At 46.4% G+C, this 22,670-nt stretch overlaps 1 protein-coding gene across 5 annotated transcripts in view; it reads left to right on the top strand.

Annotated features, from left to right (window-relative positions):
* The window catches only part of LOC146179405 (ras-like GTP-binding protein rhoA), a 54,710-nt gene that overhangs the window by 17,901 nt on the left and 14,139 nt on the right, over nucleotides 1-22,670 (top strand). The window contains exon 1 of one of the 5 annotated variants that reach the window (XM_084579034.1): nucleotides 1,657-2,265. The exons of 2 other annotated variants lie outside the window; for them this stretch is intronic. The gene's annotated coding sequence lies outside the window, so the exon portion shown is untranslated. Of the gene's footprint in view, nucleotides 1-1,656; nucleotides 2,829-19,980; nucleotides 20,120-22,670 lie in introns of those variants that run through there. 2 more of the 5 variants (XM_084579032.1, XM_084579033.1) reach the window with 2 other exon arrangements.

Here is a 22,670-nt window from a genome sequence, read left to right on the forward strand (position 1 = left end):
ATTGGTCGGTTACCTACCAGTCAGGGCAACCTACCGGTGACAGCCGAAGCCTCGTCCAAATTTACGATTGACCTTGCGCAGGTTTCTCCGCATTGGACTCTGAACAATCCTGTTGTGGGCATCGAATTTCAGCAAATTCTAACCTCGCCTGACTTTAGGCAAATCTCTCTGAATGCACAGAACGTTGAGAGTTCTAGGAAACGAGTTGACATTGAGAGAAACTTAAAGTACCAACTACTACTCACCAGTTACTAACTTTGGAATGCATTGGGCGCATAAATCTTGTCCTATCACCCTAATTGACCTGACTCAAGAAAATTGCAACGACTATATATTGCAATTTGCAGTCAATATGAAATCCATAGCACTGCTTGAGAGCTTGGGGAGAGTGATAACGCGGTTTACCTGACGGAAGGGTCTCTTGAGCTCGTTTGTTCAATCATGCGAATAAAACTCCAAGAAATCACGAAAAAAAAAATTTGAAATGAGCGTGAATGACGCTTCGCATACGTGTTGCACTGTGAACTCGATTTTCTATTTTTACGTTATTTCTTTCTGGGGCCTTTACCCGAGACAGTGTACATTGAACAGAATTCAATTGAGAAGTTTTATTCGCAAATACAAAATAACTTTACGAGGAGGCCAGATAAAAATGGCTGAGGTTTAACTCTGCTAAACCCACTTAGACGAAGCGAAAGCGTGGATTTGTTTTGGTTAGGCATAGGTATAGACATGGACAGACATGAGTTTGCAGTGATTTAATTGCCGAGATTATGAAGTCGAGGAAGCCGTCAGCTAAAGGGGAACACGTGATGCTGTATCGGCCGTCGCAGGTCAAGTGGCGGTACACCATAGGTTGTACCATGGTTGAACTATAAATACACATTGTGACCTCTGGCTCGTTTAAGATCAAGCACCCGGACAGGTTGACCTTGGCTAATACATAGAGTAGTGAGGCACTTCAAGAGCTGTAAGAACAGCTCGACGAGCCCTAATCGCTGCGAACAGAGTGTGCATGTTCATTTCTGACAGATTAAATTCACTTGTGACAGATTAACTAGACGAAGAGCAGTTTTTGACACTACAGTGAAGCTCTCGCGGTAGATATGAGCGAACGTATAACCCTTTAGTACGAAATGACAGAATTAGAGACAAACTACATCCCGTTGCTACTCCTGCATACAAGTTGAAGATTGCAATTCTTCCGACCAAATAAAAAATGTGCGCCTCATCGACTCATCGAGAGGGGGTGAAAGCTGACACTTGTTAGGCATGTCTATGCCTTTTTGACAGCCCCTTATGAAGCTGTACTGTACTGTTACCTGGTTAAAGTTTTGATTTGATTTGATACTTGTGGTACAACCCTGGTTTGATGCTAATGAGGGGATTAATTTCCTTTATTTACCGCTACCTTTGCGTGGCCGGCCCAGCTGGCCACGTGATCAACGTGTGGTTGTATTCCCGAAGCAGAACCACACAGCGTCACGCTTCCCCGTGCGTATAGACGGAGGCTGTGTTTAGTAGATACACCTGTACAGCGGCGCTTTCCCCCTAGCCTTCTTCCAGCGCTGCACGGATGTTGTTGCCAGCTGCGCACTCGCGTAGCTTTTTTTCCCCTCACCGTATCCTCTCTGTGCTCTCCGGTTCATTCGGTGTGCGCCGCCGAAGTACCGCTGCCGGCGTACCTCACGGCGGCGTCAGTGACGCAAAGCCGGGAATGCAGTTCGTTCGTCGGCAGAGAGCGGTGGCAGCGGTGGTCTGTGACGTGCCGACTCGCACATGTGCGCGCACACCCCGCTGAGACGACTGTGCGCGCCGGAGCGAGTTTATTGGCCCATCGGCCGCGGCCAACTATCGACACCACTGTTTGCCCGAGACCCCCAGCTGTGTGCAAATCGGCTATCGACAGTTCCTGCGTGACTTTGAGCCCTTATTGAAGTGGGTGCCCGACTTCGAGTGAGGAGCGACATGCAAGGACTGCTTTGTGGAAGGCCTCCTGGATATAAATGTACTAATTCACTTGACGACATCGCGGACACGTTGGGTCATTGCTGCGGTCAACGGCTCCCCGAGTGACTGACTCCAAAGCAAAAAAACGGCTGAATACTGAGCAGGATTTCAGTTGTATATGTATGTACGTACCTACGAGACTGTCGTGCACTGCGGACACGCTTTTAATCACCGACACCAAAGTGAACGTGTGTTGTGGTTCGTATGTTTCAAGCATCGGCAGGCCCTGACAACTGTGTCGATACTGGAATACAAGTGAGAGGACCTCGCCAATGTGTTACCAGACGGCATGTTTTCAGATTTCACGCTACTGCTTCGAGTGTAGAGGAAGGAAACGAAGGCAAATTCGATCGCGGAGGGTGCACTGACGTTCTAGTTGATAGTGGGGTCGTCGCTTACCGCGTATCTAATCCGCGAAAAATACGCCGGACGGTTCGACGCAGGAGCCGACCTCGTCCCTCGCACTATCCGCCGTTCGGCGATTGCCGAGGCGCCGGCAAGAAAAGGGAAAACACGTTCGATCGCGGCCTACAGCGACGGAGCGAAGACGATCGCGGCGCGGTCGCACGTGGACGGCAACTGCTGGGGACAGCGGTGGCGGGTTTGTTGCGTGACGACAAGCGGCTGGCGCTGGATTCGCTTTCGACCCGCGTGACGGCACGGCTGAGCAGCACTTCGGATGCTTCGCAGGATTGTGAGCGCAGTGTCGCTGTCACTTCTCGCTCGCTGTATGTAGTATAGGTAGCAGAACTATAGCCTTCGCCGCGCCCACTCCAACATCATGTTCGCCGTAGGCGTCTCCTGGTCTTTCTCCTAACGTGAGTCATGCCCGGACTGACCTCCTTCTGTATGCATACGCGATTTTTTTTTTTTTCATTCATGTATCGTTTCCTCTTGTGTGTCCTTCCTTTGTTACTGTTTGTTCTTCCTTTTTCTTTTCTCCTCGGTTCGCTGTCTCCGTGCTTCCTGCCTTCTTTTTTTCCTTTTTTTTTTTACCCTCCCTGCCTAATAATGCGGCATAAGAGAGTGGTGCGCGCGTGTGTCTTGACCGAAGCCGCCGTTGACTCCTACCTATCGGACAGTGGGGCAACGCCCACCTCTAAGTGCTACTATGGAAGTCTTTCTAGGTTTCGGAAGGGCATAAGACTTACGCCAAGTCAATGAAATGCGCGAATAGACTTAGCGCATATGACAAAACTATGAACGCTTGTCGGCTAGGAGAATTGGATTTTTGTATCTGCTCTCGTTTTCTGTATGGCCCGATAAATTTCAGGTCTTGTCGAAGACGGTGATGAGAAAGACGATGATATACTGGTAAAGACGTCGACACTTTATGAGATGAATTAAGAGATGAACTGGATTTTATGCAAAGAAAAGTAATTTACAATATATAAAGCAAGGTTGGGTAACATGGATCTGGCTAGCTCGGCCTAGCCAAAGACGACGAGTTAAACCATAGCACAGAACCCTCGACTGGGCCCTGGGGCTCAGTTTTAATCCCTCGGGGTGAATAATAGCAAATTGCAGCAAGCATGACCCTGATTGGTTGCTTCCTGCCTACCACCCCCTTCCGACTTTCCTAGAGCTATCAACTCTTTCCCGGGACACACGTTCAAGCAAAGAGCAACAAAAGTCAAAGCATGCAAATTGCAGTGACCCCAGCGACTACATTAGCGTGCCGGATCCGGGTCTCAGCCCCACAACCTTAACTTGTACGCAGGCCCCTCTCTTGCATAGATAAGGAACAAACAACCAAGTACCTGACCCTTTCAACGCTGCCCTTCGTAAACCCGTGTCGCCTACGAGTTGGCGCACAGTGCACCTGGCCACCCCAACGCTACGGTTGACAACACTAATTTGGCGTTGTTTCGCTGCATACGATAAGTGAACGTCAGAGGCCTACACCCTTGCTTTGTTCCTGAAGCGACCCCCTCCAAGCAAGTGCATCTCCCTTTTGCCATACGCGGGCTTTGTTGTTGAAACCTCGACTCACCAGTCGATAGACACTGTTCGCCTGTCATCCCAACAGCCTCTGTAGATGCTGTGCACCTAACACAGCGCGAATACCTCGCTGTCGGCCTGCACCTTTGTCCTGTGCGTACATAAGGAATGCTGAAGCTTGACTGTGGATTTCATACGCTGCAGTTCACTGGGGCGATCAGTTACTGCGCAACTTTTTTTTTTTTTCAACTCGCGTTGAAGCAGTCATGATGCTGGTTTCAAACCTCACTCGCGGGCACGGTTGATGGTTTCGTCGGAGTTCGGCCCATTCGAGGAAGCTACAACAAAACGGCTTCGTAATGTAAACGGGGTTTGTATGTACGTTGCAGTTACACACAAGCTTGTTGTGACTCAGTCACAAGCAAGAGGTCGCTGAAAACTTTAGATGCCATTGTGCGGATTCGCTCAACATTAGCCTCCAGGCAGATGTGCCAAGGTCATGACGTGCTGCATGAAATTCGTTATCACCGATGCTCTGCTCAGACATATATGACGTCCAAATTGATGATTAGGGGCTGTACGACCTGCTTTTATTTTAATAAAATGAGTGATGACAACTAGTTCTTGGTCACCTTCAAGCATTTTATAGCAATTTTGGATTTTGGGAAAATCTGGGGAAATTTGGGGAAATTTCGCCAAAGTTCTGGTATCGCGGCCACTTTCCAATCTGGCAACACTCATTGTAACACCAATGACGGTGAGAACTAAAACACCTTGATTGTTGCGTATTCATCTTTCGTTATTAGTGAGCAAATAGCTTTTTTTCTCCAAATGTTGGCGCTTTCTTCGAGTCTAACCGAAGTACAAAATATTCGCCATCTTAGTCACTCATGACAGTCAAAACGACAGAACCTTTCTTCGCGTACATACAACAAACGCCGCTTATATTTTTGGTTGGTTGGTTGGTTTGTGGGGTTTAACGTCCCAAATCGACTCAGGCTATGAGAGACGCCGTAGTGGAGGACTCCGGAAATTTCGACCACCTGGGGTTCTTTAACGTGCACTGACATCGCACAGCACACGGGCACCTTGCTTTTCGCCTCCATCGAAAAGCGGCCGCCGAGGTCGGGATTCGATCCCGCGTCCTTGGGAACAGTAGTCGAGCGCCGTAACCACTGCGCCACCCCGGCGGGGTGCTTATATTTTTCGAATTATTCACTATGCACGTATTAGATGGTCGACCTTCGTACCGGCTTTGTTTGCGAACTTTATTCCCAGACTCGCATAGACTGCATGCCAGCTTGATGCTCCATGCCACATTGTTGTTTGGCCTGGCACACAAAAGAACATCCATCGCGGGATGCCTGTCTCGATCATCTTCCCAATCCGCGGGTGACGCAGATCCCCTACACGACTGCGTCTCTTCCACTATACACTTCGCGAATGATCGAGTACTGAGACCGCGGATGAATCTTGCAGGCCTTGCCGGCCCCGATCAGCCCGACGATGGCCCGGACGAGGTCGTTTCTCTAGCTGGCCGATCCACCTTTAATGCGCTGATGGCACCTAAGTGCGCCACGAAGTCACAGGTGTCGTGCGTGTTCTGGTACCGAAATGGCCGAGGAGGTGATGAAATTGTAACGATGATAACGTAAACAACTTTGCACGATGTATGAAAGGAAAAAGGCGGGAAACAAGTAAACACCCATATCTATCAGCCGTCGCATGGCCGTTTCGTAGAATATAAAGAAAGATGTGCACAACTTGGTTTCCTTATTTGCCTTGATGATGACTTCTGTACGTGACCCTCCTTCCGTAACCTTGATTGTGAACCTGGCTTGTACTGGGAAAGGGTATGTATACGTATGCTGCAAACTACTTAAACAGATCAGTCGCAGTAATGTATCCCTTGTTTCCAAATTTTGAATTTCTATCTGTGAACGTTCCTCTTCCATTATATTACATCGATAATCGATATACATCGATTACAGTATACACCATTACGGGCTACCCGATAACACGTCAATAGCCTCTGGACGTTAACCTCACATGTACCACATACATTCATAACAGGGGATTTGTGGGTGCAACACTAATTCAGGTTGGCGCCTGGCGTCAGCGTTTGATCAGGCAACGTACTGCCAGCGACAGCTGAGGCTGTGGCAAGTTGGGGAAATATTATCACACGAAAAGAACAAGTTTAGCGCAGTGAAAACAGGAAAATAAAGAAATCGTGCCTACTCAGCAGTAGCTCAGAGCATCGAACAGTGGTTTGAAAGTAGTCATCTAGCCGAACGAAAAACATTAAAACAGACACAGCTTTACAAATGTCAGTTCGAGCAACAAACAGATCAGAGACGCGATTTGAACAAACTGAATTAAGGATAATTAACAAAATTGAGAAAGCGGAAGACTTCAGCTGCGCCTTAAGTTAACGGCTCCCGCCCACAACTTTCTTTACGGATCCTCCTTTCGCGTGTTTTTCGATGGAGGCGAAAAGCAAGGCGTCCGTGTACTGTGCGATGTCAGTGCACGTTAAAGAACTCCAGGTGGTCGAAATTTCCGGTGTCCTCCACAACGGCGTCTCTCATAGCCTGAATTGCTTTGGGACGTTAAACCCCACACGCACTTTGGTACCCGCTCAACAGCTAATTCCAACTTGTGTCCCTATTATCGCACTCATTATCTTAAGCATATAATCATAGGCTAGTATAATATGTGAAAGACCACCCGGAATATATGTACAGTGCGGTTAACCAAGGCGTATTAACGAGCCTATTTGGAAGAGGGGTCGCATGCCTGACTCGGACTGCAACGGTTATGGAAGCCCGCATTACGGCCTCACCTTCCCGTCTGAACTGATTGGTTTGGTTTGGGTTATGGGGTTTAACATCCCAAAGCGACTCAGACTATGAGAGACGCCGTAGTGGAGGGCTCCGGAAATTTAACGTGCACTGACATCGCACAGCACACGGGCGCCTTACTTTTCGGATGCTCCATCGAAAAGCGGCTCCCGAGGCCGGGATTCGGTCCAGTATCCTTGGGCATAGTAGTCGAGCGCCGTAATCACTGCACCACCATGACAGGCCATCTGAATTGAGAAGCACGAGCTGGAAGCTCCTGCCAAATCGACCGTATGCCGCAAACCGATATCCAATCAGCGCTTGGTCATATCACCTGACAACTACCACGTGCCAGAGGAATGCCTGTGATTTTTCTCACAACGCCGACGCTGGATTTTCTGGAGAATGGGGCTTTAACGATATCGCGATAATACTAATCAACTTACAGAGGAAATAAAGAAAGCTAAGTGTTGTTAAGATGACGTCACAGCACCGATCTATCAGCGCACTAAACAGGAAAATTCGCCTAATTTGGACCCCTGCACACACGTCCGTTCCTGGCAACGAAGCGGCCCACGAGTTAGCCCGAGCTCTCTACTTCCGGGTAACTGTGGAGCCGCCCGATTGCCGGAACATGGACGAGCGTCTGCAAAATTATACGGAGATTCTTCAAAATTACAGGTTAAGCAGGAGACTGGTGCCACCACAGGATAAAAGTCTAAACAATAGGGAGTCAGTCGCATGGCGGTGCCTGCAAGCTGGGAACTTTGTAAACCCGGTCTGGGCATATTATGTCCAAATGGAAGATAGGAGAAACGATAAATGCAAGCACTGTGGGGAGAGAGGGACCCTCGACCATATAATCTGGGAATGTACTAGCTCCCCAGGGGCTAAAACAAATATAAATTGTAGAGAAGCCTGGGAAGCCCTGCTGCGGAGCGAGGTCCCTGCTCCACAGCTACAAGCCATCCGCCTGGCGGAAGAAGCCGCGAAGAGCCAAGACCTCTTTGCCTGCTTCTGATCGCGGAGGTCTCTGCTCCCGTCCCTTAGGCCTGCGTGCCGGGGGCGGGAATTGGGGTCTCCTTATCTGGTGGAAAATAAAGTTATCATCATCATCATCTATCAGCGCAGGGGCTCAGCGCTCGCTCGACATATGTGCCAAACACAGTTTATTCTGCAGCATGGCGGACTCGCTCGGCCGAACAGCCGCACCACACAATTAAGACATCGCATAAAAAATCGTGTAGGAAAAAATATGTACGGGATTTCGTTTGTTTAGCGTTCAGGGTGACGTCATACCACTTCGCTTCCCATTTAGGATCTATCATGGTAGTTAACCTGGAGGCTAGTAGCGAGAGGGATTCGAACCGAACACATAAGTACATCCGATTGTACGCCGTTCATTGTAAGTGTATGTGGGCACCGAGAAGTGAAACAGATACAGCGGCTTCCTCCCCCCAAAAATTATGCAAAAAATATATAAGTATGTGCGAAATGAAAAGGCGATGTTAAAAGGCGTCATCGCATCTACTCTTAATAAGGCGAAGCTTAAATGTGTCCCTAATTTTTCGGGCGTATACGACTGGCTCCTCTCGAGCACTCTTGAGGAAGCCTATGGCCTCTCGCGCTCGTGGAACTTCTACAGCGCAGCAACAATTTGTATCGAGTGAGAGCACTATGACCCCATAAATAGGCACAGGAAACCCTGATGACTGTACCAGCTGCGTCGGGTAAAATGTTTTTCAATGTCCCCACGTTTCGTTAGGGCCGACAACATCCATTCGCTCACCTCGTGTTTCTATAACGAGCGCGACATCACTACGTGCCTTCTCTTCGCGTTGGAGGTCCACAGGTAAGAAATCCGGTGCGTTGTTTTTAAACCGTTTTAGAATACCCCGTAAACAAGAGTGCAGCGACTGCACGCGTATGCGCTGTTTCGCTTCTTTGTTTTTACACTGTTAGTTCATATATGACAAGGTAGGTTATTGATGGAATCACTGACGCATCGGGACTGAACCGAGGTTTAATCGGCTAGTTCCCTGGTTGGGTTTAAGCGACAATAAAACGCACCGTTACCAGCGAACGGACGCGCCTGTCGCTTCGGTCGGCTCGCTTTCGTATCTGAGATAAAACATGCGAGCGAGCTTTCCAAGAACAGCGTTGTTTAGATCAATAGGTCAGCATTGTTGATTCGTGTTGAATCGTGATTCATCGACACGGTCATGATGTCGCAAGCACGTGGCCTCGCGCGGGAGTTTCAAACACCCAACATAAAGGTAACGAATTGGAGGAGGGTCAAAATGAAGCCACAATTGGCGAGGAAAAAGAAGTAATTGAGTAAAGGAAGTTCGTCACCTTTGGTGTTCAACCTCAGGCCCTGTCTGCATGCCAGGCTGGCACAACGCATAGGCCACAAAGTGTCGTTATTTTTTTTTTCTTCAACATGGTTTCTTCTTCACTGAAACAATGTTCGATGTACAAGAAATATATGCATAATGGTCGTTGCTATCAAGCACGTTAGACGGGCGCCTAGATATTGCAATGTGGGGTGTATTACTTACTAACGTAATGCTTGGGATGCGTACCGATTTTGCAGTAATAATTTTAATAATGAAAGTAACCTAAAACGAAAAAATAATAATTTGAGGATTGAAAAGACGTTCCTAATGGTGCCATCGTGTTCACTCTTAAAGCCACACTTAACCGTCCTGCTATCTTTTGTTTTTCTTTCGTGACTTAAAAAGAGCACATTTTAACGCGACAGAAACAAAAAAACGTTAGGCGAGAAAAACGATAATGTGGAGGACTTCGACAGAAATCCGACCACCTTCTGATTCACCGACATGCACGGAAACATCAGTACACATGCGTTTCCGTACTGCATTCCGGTTCATATGTCGTTCAGTTTGAACCAGATACTTCGAGCTTGATTACGTATAGTTGCTGAGCCATCGCAATTGGTTTAATACTTATTTCTCCAGAGAGAGAGAGACTCTTTAATGTAAAAACAGAGAATTTTGCCGGCGTTTAGATTTCGCTGGCATGCTACTCTGTGTAGGTAGGGGAATTCGGGAGGGAAAAATTGAAAAAAGAATGGTGAGGGAAATAACAGAATGGAAGGGGGAGATAAAACACGGCCATTAAATACGTGTTAAGGTGCTTCGTGGAGTAATGATATAAAATCAAATAATGAAATGCATGATCCGACAAATATGCTTATAGAGTTCACAGCTTGAAAAATGCCTGGGCGAAACATGCGAGGTGAATTTAGAGTTTGTCAAGGAGTCCAGTGTCTTTCAAAAATGTAAATAAAAAGTTCATCGCGACTCTCTGTTGCTTAGGGCAGGCTAAGGGACCTAAAACACTGTTCATTGTTAAAAGCAGTGGGGAGAGCTTCTCCATGCTGTGTTCATAGTTTGCACGCTCGTCAGCGTACGCAGTGCACTCAAGTAGGATATGTTCCACAGTTTCAATCGAGCCACAGTTGTCACAATACGGGCTGTTCATTTCATCGAAACGGTAGCGTAATCCATTTGTGTATGCACAACTTAGGCGAAGTCGGTGTAAAGAGTTTCTAGTTGGCGAGGATATTTCGGAGGAAGTCTTGATTTTAGATGTGGGTCAATTGAATAAAGAAATTGGTAGTGATGCGTTGGCAAGCTCCAAAGTCGATACTTTGTTTCGGAAGCAAATTTTCTAGCCTTTGCTGCATTCTAAGTTTTGTTTCTGCTGAATGAATTTCTTAAAGACGTGGCTAAGCGTTGAACCAGTTCAGCCGCGCGAAAGGCCACGGCGCGGAAGACTTAACACTAGTCAGACACTAACTTCATGAATCAACCCTCCAGGATGGCTCAGCAGTTACGGCAGTCCGATGCTGAACTAAAAGAATCAAGATTTAAGCCTACGGCCGTGTCTGCCCGATTTCCACGGAGCATATGTTCTAGCGATAGAAGGGCGCGGTAAATATCCCCAGGTTGTCGAAATTAGTATATAGGGCGTCCATTATAGAGTTCGATGTGCCAGTTTGGGATGTTAAACTCCATACACGACAGTTCCGAATTAAATTAGCAGCACACAACTAGGGACAGGTAATCGTAATTTCTACTCGTTATGTTTGTCGTTTTTACACGCCGAATTACAGCGTCAGGAGCGATGTCAACGACAGATATGCGGCTCGCGGGCGCTCTTGCTTGTTTGCTGCCTGTATAGGAAACACGTACTAAGCTTTACGTACACCTATGCACAGCTGTGTTTTCAGCTCTCGGGTGGAATGTGACTTCGCACCGCGTCAGTGCGTCTCCGTGTCTGTTTTGTTTTTCCGCCGCAGGTTTAGAGTGACGCATTATTTGTCTTGCTCCGTGGCAGAAAAATAAAATTAAAAAAAGAAAGGTCTGCTGCATTCCACCCCTATTTTTCCTCTGAAGTGCGTTGGACAGAATCGTATTGTTTACATGAGCTCATTCTGAATGCCATTCTACGCTTGCTGCTCGTCCATGGCGTCTCCGCGAAGACTCAGTTTACAGTGCGACCTCTTCGAACTGTGCACTGCGTCAAAAGCGCTTCAAACTGGGAACATTCTGAAAATGAAATTGTTCTTTACTTTGAGTGTAGTGCGTCTTAATCACAAAAGAAACCACTGTCATTGATAGTTTCAAGATAATAAAACACGAAATGCAGGTGCTGCCGCCCCTGGTAAGTTTCGCAAGCAAAATGAGTGTGTCGACGTTGATTTTCGCCTGAGATTCGAGCGGCCACACTGCATCACATTTCAAGGATGTCACGTGTTTGGATCTCCTTAGGGAAGATTCTTGAGCTCAATTTGCAATTTTTCTTTTAATTCAAAAGATTTGAAATTCAATGGCCAGAAAGGGCCAGATAATCAATACTTTTACTGAAATCAATTCTTGCATGGAGTTGTCGTTTATGTGTCTTTAACCTTTCAAGTTTTTATTCAAACCGAGAGAGCTTTTAGAAGTTGCGTTAATTTTTGCGTTCCTCCCGCCGCGGTTGCGCAGTGGTCACAGGCTCGACTGCAGTGCCTAAGGACGCAAGATTGACTCCTGTCTGCTGCGGCAGCCTACCGATGGAGGCAAAAAGCAAGGCGCCTGTGTGCTATGCATTGTCAGTGCACGGTAAAGAAACCCAGGTGGTCGAAATTTCTGCAGTCTTCCACTGCGGCGTCTCTCACAGTCGGAATCGCTTTGCGACGTTAAACTCCATAAACCAAATCAAATAACATTTCAAATTCGGTGGTCAGAAAAGGCCAGAGAAGCAATATTTTTACTTAAAACAAAATGCGTACAGGCTAGTCGTCTGTGTCTCTTTAACCTATCGAGTATTTACTCAAACCGGGAAAGCTTACTGAAGTTACGTTAAATTACGTTCTTCTCCGGGGGCGGCAGGAAATTCAGGTTGCGCATGAGCTGAAGACATTTGCAAGGATCAAGTGGATAAAACTAGGATAGAAGCGGGTTAACTAGAGGGATATGAAAGTGACCTTCGCTAAGCAATGGGTATACATTCAACACCACCTCGTATAGTTCGGCTGAGGGTGAGAATGATGATGATATGTTTTTATAGTTGGCCGCAAAGGCGAATTCAATATGCCATTCGACGTTAAAAAGCAATGGTTCTGTTCGTCGGTAAATTGTAAACACGAAATGCCAAGAAAATCGGCACTTAAATGAGTGCCATGGCGATACAACATATGTTCTCGACGCCGTGCTGCCAAACTATATTACGCAGGATTCAAAGTGAAAAGCTTCTACTTCAGTAATCGTCCGTGCATATACATGACATGAGTACTTGCGAAAGTAGACAGCCAGTCAATAAGCTGACGAATCAGTCTGCTGCTTTCGTAGTTTAAGATGACGCCACTACAGGTTCAGCAGTCGGAAGAGATTAAATTTCTTCGTTTAACGCTGCCCCACGTGCCCCCGCAGCGCTCGCAATGACAAGTTGTGACCTTGGGTGCATCGACGGCGGTTGCTCTGAATGAGGTGTTTTCCCAGCGATTACCATTGTGTCGTACCCCTTCCTCAATACTCTTCCCGTTAAGGAAAAAAAAAAGGAGAAAAAAACTGCACTTTAGATCTCCAAAATTAAATGCGCACTTTCAGCAGCGGAAAATGACAGGCTATGGGCGCCAAGTAGCTCCCTCTGCGTTTTTGCCTGTACCCCCACTCGTCAGAGTTGCGTTACCCCCTGCTGTCAACGCTTTCTCGAGGGAGACCTTGAAGGTGGTCGTTAGCGAATAAAAAAAAATGGCGTACGCATTACGCGACTTGAAGGCGGAAGTCACGCTGTATACAGCGACTGTGAGTTCGCTAGAATGCGCTTCATGTTCAGCCTTTTACATTTCTTTTTTTCTGTTCTGCGCTCTACACCTGCATTCCTACAAAAGGCTGCCGCGTTCTCCGCAGGACTTTCTGTCTTTCCTTGCTTGTTTTTTTTTATTGTTTTTTTACCGCTAAGCTCTCGATGACGCACGAAGCAGCGCATGCAGGTTCGTCGTATGTTTCTTTTTGCTCTTTCTTTTGAGACGAAGTCATTTTGCGAGTGTTTGATTATTTCGCATCTTTCGCACGAGCGCTTTTCTCACGTACGCGTCGAAATCTACCTTGCTGTCGTCGAAATAAATCATGCATGTATGGTTCTTTGTGTGCCTTGTGTGATTTGCAGCACAGAATTTGCTGTCATCAACATCATCGCCGTCATCTACCCGACTATATCCACTGCTTACGAAGAATCTCCCATATCCCTAAAATCGTTCGCATCCTCTGCTACCTAAGGCTCAATTTCCTAACTTCCTGATCTCGTCCGCTTACCAGACTATCAGCCGCCTCTTGCAGAGCTTAATCTACTCCGTCACCCTAAGGGGCCATCGGTGCATTTTTCCTTGGCAGTTTCCAACAGATAGCATCACCATTGTCATCGGCCTAGCTGTATTTGCGCCTTCTGCTGGAGAAACATGATAGGTGCATTTGCCATGTGGCTTCCAATTCTAATTTAATCCTGTCCAATGTTCTAATGTTCCTGTGATGGTTCCAATTTAATCGGGTCCTACTTCGGTTGTATGTCGCTAATTTCACATGCTGCGTGCATTAGCACAATTGAGCAGCTAATTTAAATTTTAGGTGCATGGTTTAACTACCGGGACCGTACAGCAGACAAAAAAGACGCAGCGCACCGCGGTGGCAACGTCGGCAACGGTGGCATCCCTGGATGCATGGATAATATCATGTAGACTGTCCCAGCTAAGAGTCGAATTGCGCGCGACGCCAACCAAGCGTTGCTGTTTGTTTAAGTGTCAACTGTTGTGAATCTTTTTCATATCATTTATTTAAAGGATCAAATCAATGTAGAAACAGTAAGTATATCTAAAACGGGCCAGAAGACGCACTGCAACAGTTGGTAGAGCGGCGATGCTTGTACGTGGCAAAGGAATGTGGATTTGTTGAATTGCGCACTGTTATACTCTTGAAATTTGTAAGGAATAGTTTCAGATACGTTCAGTCAACGAACTTGGAGGCACTCGACGAAGGGTATGCAGCATATTATAATGAAGGTCATACAGCCATATCGGCAGAGTGCTATGTGCGCAAGAAGAAAGCCAGAAAGATGTTTGCTTCTGCAGGAAGGCTTGCCAGAAAAAAAAAGAGCACCCTATATCTTCCCCGCATATATTAATAAGTCTAGAAACGAGTGAATAAGTGCTATAGCGAAGAGACGCAGGGATAGAAGAAGAGGCTAATATGGTGCTGCGAGGCGCCTGGGTTTTCAGTCGAACGCTGCGAGGAGCCGACCACCACATGCGCAGTAACCGGTGTAGCACATTCTAGAGACGCTGTTGCTGGCTCAAGAGCTACCCCACTGGCAGTGCAGCACGTAGACATCAGGATGAGAACCTAAAGTTTCGCGTAAGTTTGTTTAGGTTCGCCTTCGTGTTCTCTTTGCGGTTTGGCAGCTGCCTGCCGAAAAGGTGGTTAACAGCATTTCATGCTTTAATACACGATGCCTAATTCACCTGGCCAAGCGAAATGCGACTTAGGTGCGCTAGGGCGGTTTACCTTTGTTGTGTTTGCCTTGGTTTAGCTTTGTTTATCTTGCTTGAGTTTTGTTTATTGCTTTAAGGAAAAGGTCGTATCATCATCATCATCATCATCATCATCACCACCATCATCAGCCTGACTATACCCACTGCAGGGCGAAGGCCTCTCCCATATTTCCCCACTTACCCGGTTCTGTGCTAGCTGCATCCACTTGACCCCCGCGAACTTCTTAACCTCATCCGCCCACCTAACTTTATGTTGCCCCCTGCTACGCTTTCCTTCCCTTGGAATCCAGTTTGTTACCCTAAGCGACCATCGGTTATCCTCTCTTCGCACTACATATCCTGCCCATGCCCATTTCTTCTTAATTTCCACTAGAACGTCGGTAACTTGAGTTATTTCTCTGACCCACTCTGCACGCTTCCTATCTCTTAATGTGACCCCTACCATTTTTCGTTTCATAGCCCTCTGGCTTGTCCTCAACTTAAGTAGAACTCTCTTGGTTAGCCTCCACGTTTCAGCCCCATAGGTGAGTACAGGTAAGATGCTACTGTTGTATACTTTCCTCTTGAGCGATACCGTTAAGCTGCTAGTCATAATCTGTGAGTGCTTGCCAAATGCGCTCCATCCCAATCTTATTCTTCTTGTTATTTCCTATTTCATTGTCCAGATCTGCGGTTACTACCTGTCCTAAGTAGACATATTCGCCTACTACTTCCAGTACTTCGCTACCTAATGTAAACTGCTGTTCCTTCCCGAGGCTGTTGAACATTACCTTAGTCTTCTGCATATTGATTTTCAAGCCTACCTTTCTATTTTTTATGTCTAGGTCATCAATCATTATTTGCAGTTCATCCCCCGAGTTGCTTAGCAGGGCAATGTCATCCGCAAATCGCAGATTACTGAGGTATTCTCCATCTACCCTTATCCCTAACTGCTCACATTCCAAGTCTCTGAACACTTCCTCTAAGCAAGCTGTGAATAGTACTGGGGAGATTGTGTCTCCTTGTCTAACACCTTTCTTTATGGGAATTTTGTTACTTTCTTTATGCAGAACTATGGTTGCTATGCAGCCACTATATATATCTTCCAGCACTTTCACGTACGGCTCGTCTACCCCCTGATTTCGCTGTCACGTATAAGGTATTTACTAAGGTAATCGCTAATAGAATCAGGACAACCTTAGACTGCAATCAAGCAAAGGATCAAGCAGGTTTTCGGAAACGGTACTCTACTATCGATTATATACATACCATCAATCAGGTAATAGAAAGATGCTCGGAATATAACCAGCCCTTATACATAGCATTAATTGGTTACGAAAAAGCATTTGACTCAGCTGAAACATCGGCGGTTATGCAGGCATTGCGAAATCAGGGGGTAGACGAGCCGTACGTGAAAGGTCGTATATGTCTCACTAAGAATGAAACTCGGTGGTGACAGCTGCAATGCACTATACTGTGAATGTGTTGCGTAGATAGTGACCTCTGGAGTGGACTATATTATACTGTGAGTGAATGTGTGCATAGATGGTGACTGCTGGAATGGAACATGTACTGATAAGTGACTGTGCGCATAGTGGGGCAGATTTCATGGATATTAGAATTTTTTTAAACACATAAGTGACGCTACGGTGGAGCAATTGCCGGCAGAATAAGCAAGGATACAACTCAACTCGGCGGCGGCGGTATTGTCCAGAAAAGTTGGTCTCGAAAAACTGGCGTGACGTCATGGGAAGAGTCACGTGGCCCCAGGTAGTCATCACATTATATACGCCTGACTACTACGAAAGCAGCCCTTAATCAATCTATTGACCAACCTTAATGCACTTCTTAACTTATCTCTGGTTTTCGCTCACGGCATATATAAGCAGTTTTGTGCGTACGGTAATCTTTTGGCTTTTACTTGCCTCATTAACCCGGCCGCGGTGCACGGCACGCGAGGAATTAAGCGGGCTCTATCCCGACTGTAGCGGTTGCTTTTCGCCTCCGTCGAAAAGCAAGACGCCCGTGTGCTGTGCGATGTCAGTGCACGTTAAAGAACCCCAAGTGGTCGAAACCTTCGAAGCCTTGCACTGTGGCGTCCCTCATAACCTATATTTGTTTTGTTTTTTAGGGTTTAACGTCCCAAAGCGATTCAGACTATGAGAGACGCCGTAGTGGAGGGCTCCGCAAATTTCAACCACCTGGGATTCTTTAGCGTGCACCCACATCGCGCAGCACACGGGCACCTTACTTTTCACCTCCATCGAAAAGCGGCCACCGAGGCCGGGATTCGATCCCGTATCCTCAGGCACAGAACTCGAGCATCTATAACCACTGCACCACCGCGTCTGGGATCATAGCCTATCTCCTGATTCGGGAAGATACACCCTATAAACCGAACCAAATCTAACCACCTATCCTCAATAAATTTTGCCGTAACTGATTTCTCAGATGTGACACCTTAGCGCTTGCTATAGATTCACTCCGAGCGTTAGAAAAACGCCAAGTACATCGAAGTGAGGCCCGAAGCAGAATTTTCACTTTTAAAACAAAGAAGTGTTCATGGCGCACGAGCCCCACTGCTGCTCTAAACCATTTACTAACACCTCGCTTGAAAAAAGTCATACCTGTGTACCTACCTATACCTACCTATACACCTATATACCTGACTAGCCTAGAGGTAACGTGTCTAACTCGGAATCGAAGGGTCCATGTTGGTTAGATTTTAAATGTGACCCTAAATCTTCTTTTATGCGCAATTAATTTATTTTACATACATTCGCGTCCTAATGACGTCTGAGTTGCATTGGAAGAAGCGGGTGGAGAGTAACTTGTGTTGCTTTAATAACTACACGGCCTTCGTTGAGCCAACGGACATCCCCACACATCACGCCTTTCGGCTAGTGACCTATCTAGTGTTAGCGCACTAGAACGTTCATACGTAAAGGGGGCTTTACTCACGCACCGCACGGCTCTCCGAGCGATAAGCAGCAGCGCGCGACCCTTGGAGGGTTGCCAAGGGAATACAATTGCCTGTTTGCCTCTTTCTATATCTCTACGCAAGGCTCGAGTCTAACCCAGGTAATCTCGGTCGTCGCCCGGTAAACAAGGAACCTGTCGTCGATGATCGGGCATCACAGCAATTCATTCCTCCGTTGCAACCGTCTTTCGTTAATTTAAAAGGCGGAAGTTTCATGACTACTCGTGCCGAGCGACTGCGATTACAGCGTCTTGACGGTTATCGGGGCAGGAAAACAGGCTTCCATCGAAACTAAGCCAAAGATAAAGTTTAATTGCGTTCCAGTGACCTGGCGGAAGCTGCATGAACAAGGAGGGATGCGTAAGAAATAATTTTAAGAATGATTGTGTGTATTCTGCTCACTAATACCAGTCGAAAAAAAGAAACTACAGAACTGTGTCAAAAATAGGACAAGATATTCCGTACTCCTGTCATAGACGTCAGCTTCTTCTGCAGTTCTGTCGTCTTTTCTGTAATAGTTTTGTTTCGTCTACAGCTGTGTAGTACTTTTCTGTTGTAACTACAGAATATTCTGGTGTTACTACCGAAATTATGTTGTCACAATGGGTTTCGTGCCAAAACACCGCAAAAAAAAAAATTGTAACAATAAATTTTCTGTAGTTTTTTTTTTTTTTTTTTTTCAGACTTTGATGGGTCGTGTGGCCAATGACGATGTATGGTGTAGTATTTATATTAATGACGATAATCTGATGCGAGCGGCGGATGTTCATGCCCTCTCCTTGCGAACGGTTCACATTTATTGATTCATCGTTCGTCCCGGGTAGTGTTTATTTTTGCGCCAGTATATCCATCGTGTATATCTTTAGTACTGAAACGCAGATAGCAATTAAGTCTCCTTACCGCTCCGACGCAGCGACCAGCCCGAATGTCGCGGCTTTTCTGGTTAACGCTCGCGCAATACCGTACTCAAAGATCTGCTTTTTAATAATAATAATAATAATAATAATAATAATAATAATAATAATAATAATAATAATAATAATAATAATTGGTTCACAGGAAGGAACAGACGCAGAATCTGTCAAACTTGCTTCTGTAGACACCTGAACCGCGCCGTAAGGGAACGGAGGAAGGTGGGAATGAAAGTGGATAGAGAGAAAGAGGAGTCATAGTGAGGGCTGCGGAGTAATTACGACCACCTGGGGCTCTTTAACGTGCGCTGACACAACACCTCCTGGCTGACATCGCACAGCACACGGACGCCACTTCGTTTCGTGTCCATAGAAACGCAGCCGCCGACGGCGGGTTCGAACCCGGGTACTCTGGCACAGTAGTCGGTCGTCACTTCCAGCAGGGAAATCAACCTGTCTCCTTCCTATATACACTTCTGCAAACTACGACTCCACATTCGTAAGATGGGAGACTTCCACTCACGCACGCAAGCACACGCGGACCCCAACTCCACTCGGGAGGACTGGGAGGCGACCCTGCTCGGCTGCTATGACCTGCAGGCCCAAAAGGCCTTGGTCGAGCGCGCCCGGGCATCGGCCGACGCCACTGGGGTCCCGTACTAGGGACCTAGTATCTGTAAGGGCTGGATCTTAAAAGATCCGGCTCATGCATACCTCCACCCCTTTTAAATCATTAAACGTTTGTCACCACCAACACGGACGAACGCTTCTGTGGTCACGTCCGTCCTTGTGAATCTCGTTTCTCTGTGATGAGGTTGTTTTGCGAGATTAAGAAACTCATGTAACTTCGGTGCCATTCCTTTACTCTGCGCAGTCCTAACTACGAAGTGCCCGTTCGGCTAGCACGAAGCTATCTTGTTCGTTCTTTCAATTGAACGCTGTCTGCTCTTGTTTCCGCGTCTGACGTGTCGATGTGTCGATGTCGTCTCCATATACAGCATATCCAGACTTATCTTCATGGAACGAAACAAAAAAGGAAGCGTCTGCACTCTCGTGCGCCACCGCCGTTTATCTGTTGCACGGGTCCATTTTTTTATCGCCCTTCCCAGCCGTGACGTGTTCGTCTGAAGCTCATGCAAGGCTGGGTGTACCGTGATAAGAACTTAATCGCTCCAACAACAGTCCGGTCGATCGCCCGTCGTGCTGCCATAGCTAGTATCCCGGCCGCGCCTGTGTGAGGCGTACTTTAGTGGATCGCAACCCTCTCTCGCGAACATAAAAAGGAACTACGCACAGTGGCTGAATGAACCACGTCGCTTGGAGGGATCGAGTTACAAGCTACTCTTTTAAAATCGAGCCGTGCTTTAGATCTGCGCTTCGGCAGGCGCGCCCATATCACGTGAGTTTGCTTCTTTGTAGGATCAAGAAATATTATTAATCTGATAATTTATGATTACTTTCGTAGCTTTAAACGTTTTTGAAAGCACGAATTAGTGAATATAGGACTTCCAAAAGTGTCGATCATTTAGTTCTGCTCTGGGTCTGTTCTTGTGACGTCATCATGCGTGTATTGTGAAGCTTGGTGGCCAAGTTGTGTCACTTTACTCCAACGTTGCTCAAATATCGCAGCCAGATGGGACACAATGAGCATAAGACTTAGCACTTTGGATGACACTTTTGTTCGGCTACTGCAGCTTTAGTTGGTAGTGGCGCTTTGTTCGCATGCGTTCAACATCAGTGAACTGTAATTGAAACATGGGGAGACCACTAAGGAGGCGTTTGTGAATGCAACAGCGTCACTATGGACTTTCATGGCCACATGATCGTTTCATCTCTGCGTACGCTCTGCACAGCATTTTCCATGCTGTTGCATATTTCTTGAGCTGATCTTAGTGCGGTATGAGACTACATGGGCCCGGCAGAACTTCCTCTTTTCCTGCTCACTGTCTGTTTGCGTGTTGATGTTGCACTGGGGTGTATGAATACGTACAAACTGACCCAAAAGTATGACCTAAGCAGCATTAAAATTCGCATAGTGTGTCTTCGCTGAATACTCTTGCGTGTTCATGAACTCCATTCCTCAGCGCCTCACCCCAGCAGTCTCGCCTCAGCGAAAACACGCAGTCTAATATGCCACCATAGCAAACTCAGGTGCAATGGTTCTGTATAAGCACATTTAGGGCGCTGCGCTTACTGATTTGTCTATCGGAACGCTGGTTGCTCATCTGAGTTTAGTAACGCGATTTTTTGTAATTTAGTTTGTCGTTCACATTTGGTTTGCCCAGTGTTATTAGGAATAGTTTTCTTGGGAATAAAATGGCAAACGGCGTTAGGAACTATCTGTAATGAAAGTGTATTAATACCACAACTAATGCGATCGTTGAAGCCCAGCACTCAACTGTAACCTCGCCAACTCATCCATACTCACTACCACTTTTGACAAATGTGTTCGAAAAAATAAAGAGAACAATAAGCTATAAAAAAAGTGAGGTTGGATTATAACCATTCATATGTCTATATACATTGCAGCTATGGGTACCGAAAACAGAAAATAATGTTACAAAGAACAAGGCGATTTACGAGCGCCTGCAACTATATTGTCCACTTATTTCTCGTACATTACAGATCTAACGCATGTTTAGAATTTTTCACTTGGAGATAAAAAGAATTGGATGAGGAGACGGCACGTTATACATAGGACTTGCTGTCGGTGCGATCTGTTAGAGCGTCCCAGTAGCTATCCAAAAGAGGTAAGACGTAATGTGGAGAGGGGGTGTGACCGATAGGTGAAATGAAGATATTAATGAATTAATTGAAATACGACGTGGGCGCCACGAACGCGGCAGCAAAATCATTATTTGCCGTTGGGAAAGACATTTCCCTTGCAGCGGGCTCAAATTCGACCTAAGATGATGATGATGATTTTACGGCTTTACAGTGAAGCCAGAAGGTCTGGCATCCGTCCATACTATGCTCTCTGGAAAGAGAGACCATAGTCATACCGCCATCATTTGGCTGATACCCAGCCATTGTGAAGTCTCTTTGTACAGGATAGTATCCGTGTCAAAAGGCGGATCCATTCAGCCGCCTATCATCCTTTTATGTACAAGATTCCGGGCGATTACTGTGAGTGACTTGTTTGCTCAGTAATCATCCTTTCTTTCTTGACATGGTCACCTACCACTTGACCTGCGCGTGACTGTGTACGTAAATGAGATATTCGCAACACAGGGTGACAAACGTCTGCCTCCTGGACACTGTGATGATATAAAGCTGGATCGAGAGTCCCCGTTGAAACAGGTATTATCGAGACAGTTATAGGACAATCCTGTACAATTTTGTGTCAGTAAAAATTGATGCCTCCTTGCGCACATGGAAGCCTTCGTTCAGTTACAAAAAACGCATTCATTGCTAACAAAATTGGTTTGAATAATATCCCCTTCGTCCAATTAGCATTTGCGACGTCAAGACCCAAAGGATTCTGTGGTCACAGCTTATAAGTGAATGCAATGCAGCGCAACCTTTATAGCCAAGTATAGCGTCGAAAACAAACGATTGATTGATTGATTGATTGATTGATTGATTGATTGATTGATTGATTGATTGATTGATTGATTGATTGATTGATTGATTGATTGATTGATTGATTGATATCCGGGCCCGGGCCATGAAAACTTTTTTACGCTTGCTTACGAGAAGCCGTCGGTGGTGACACGCACTTGTAATTCACTTTTTCTGCCCATTTACAGCCTTTAACAGCTTACTGTTCAGTATAAGTAGCCTGGTGGTCTTTAGGTCTATAAAATAAAAATTAAAAATTAAAAATTTGCTTAGAATCCTCAAGCAACTCACGGACTAAGGAAGAGGTTTAGCGAAGGGCTGCGAATTAAGTTCGACCACCTGAGATTTCACGCAGCTTAAAGACGTTTCCGTATTTCGCCTCCATCAGC

The sequence above is a fragment of the Amblyomma maculatum genome, chromosome 9 (assembly GCF_055883805.1).
Source record: "Amblyomma maculatum isolate TAMU_Amacu chromosome 9, ASM5588380v1, whole genome shotgun sequence".
NCBI lineage: Eukaryota > Metazoa > Arthropoda > Arachnida > Ixodida > Ixodidae > Amblyomma > Amblyomma maculatum.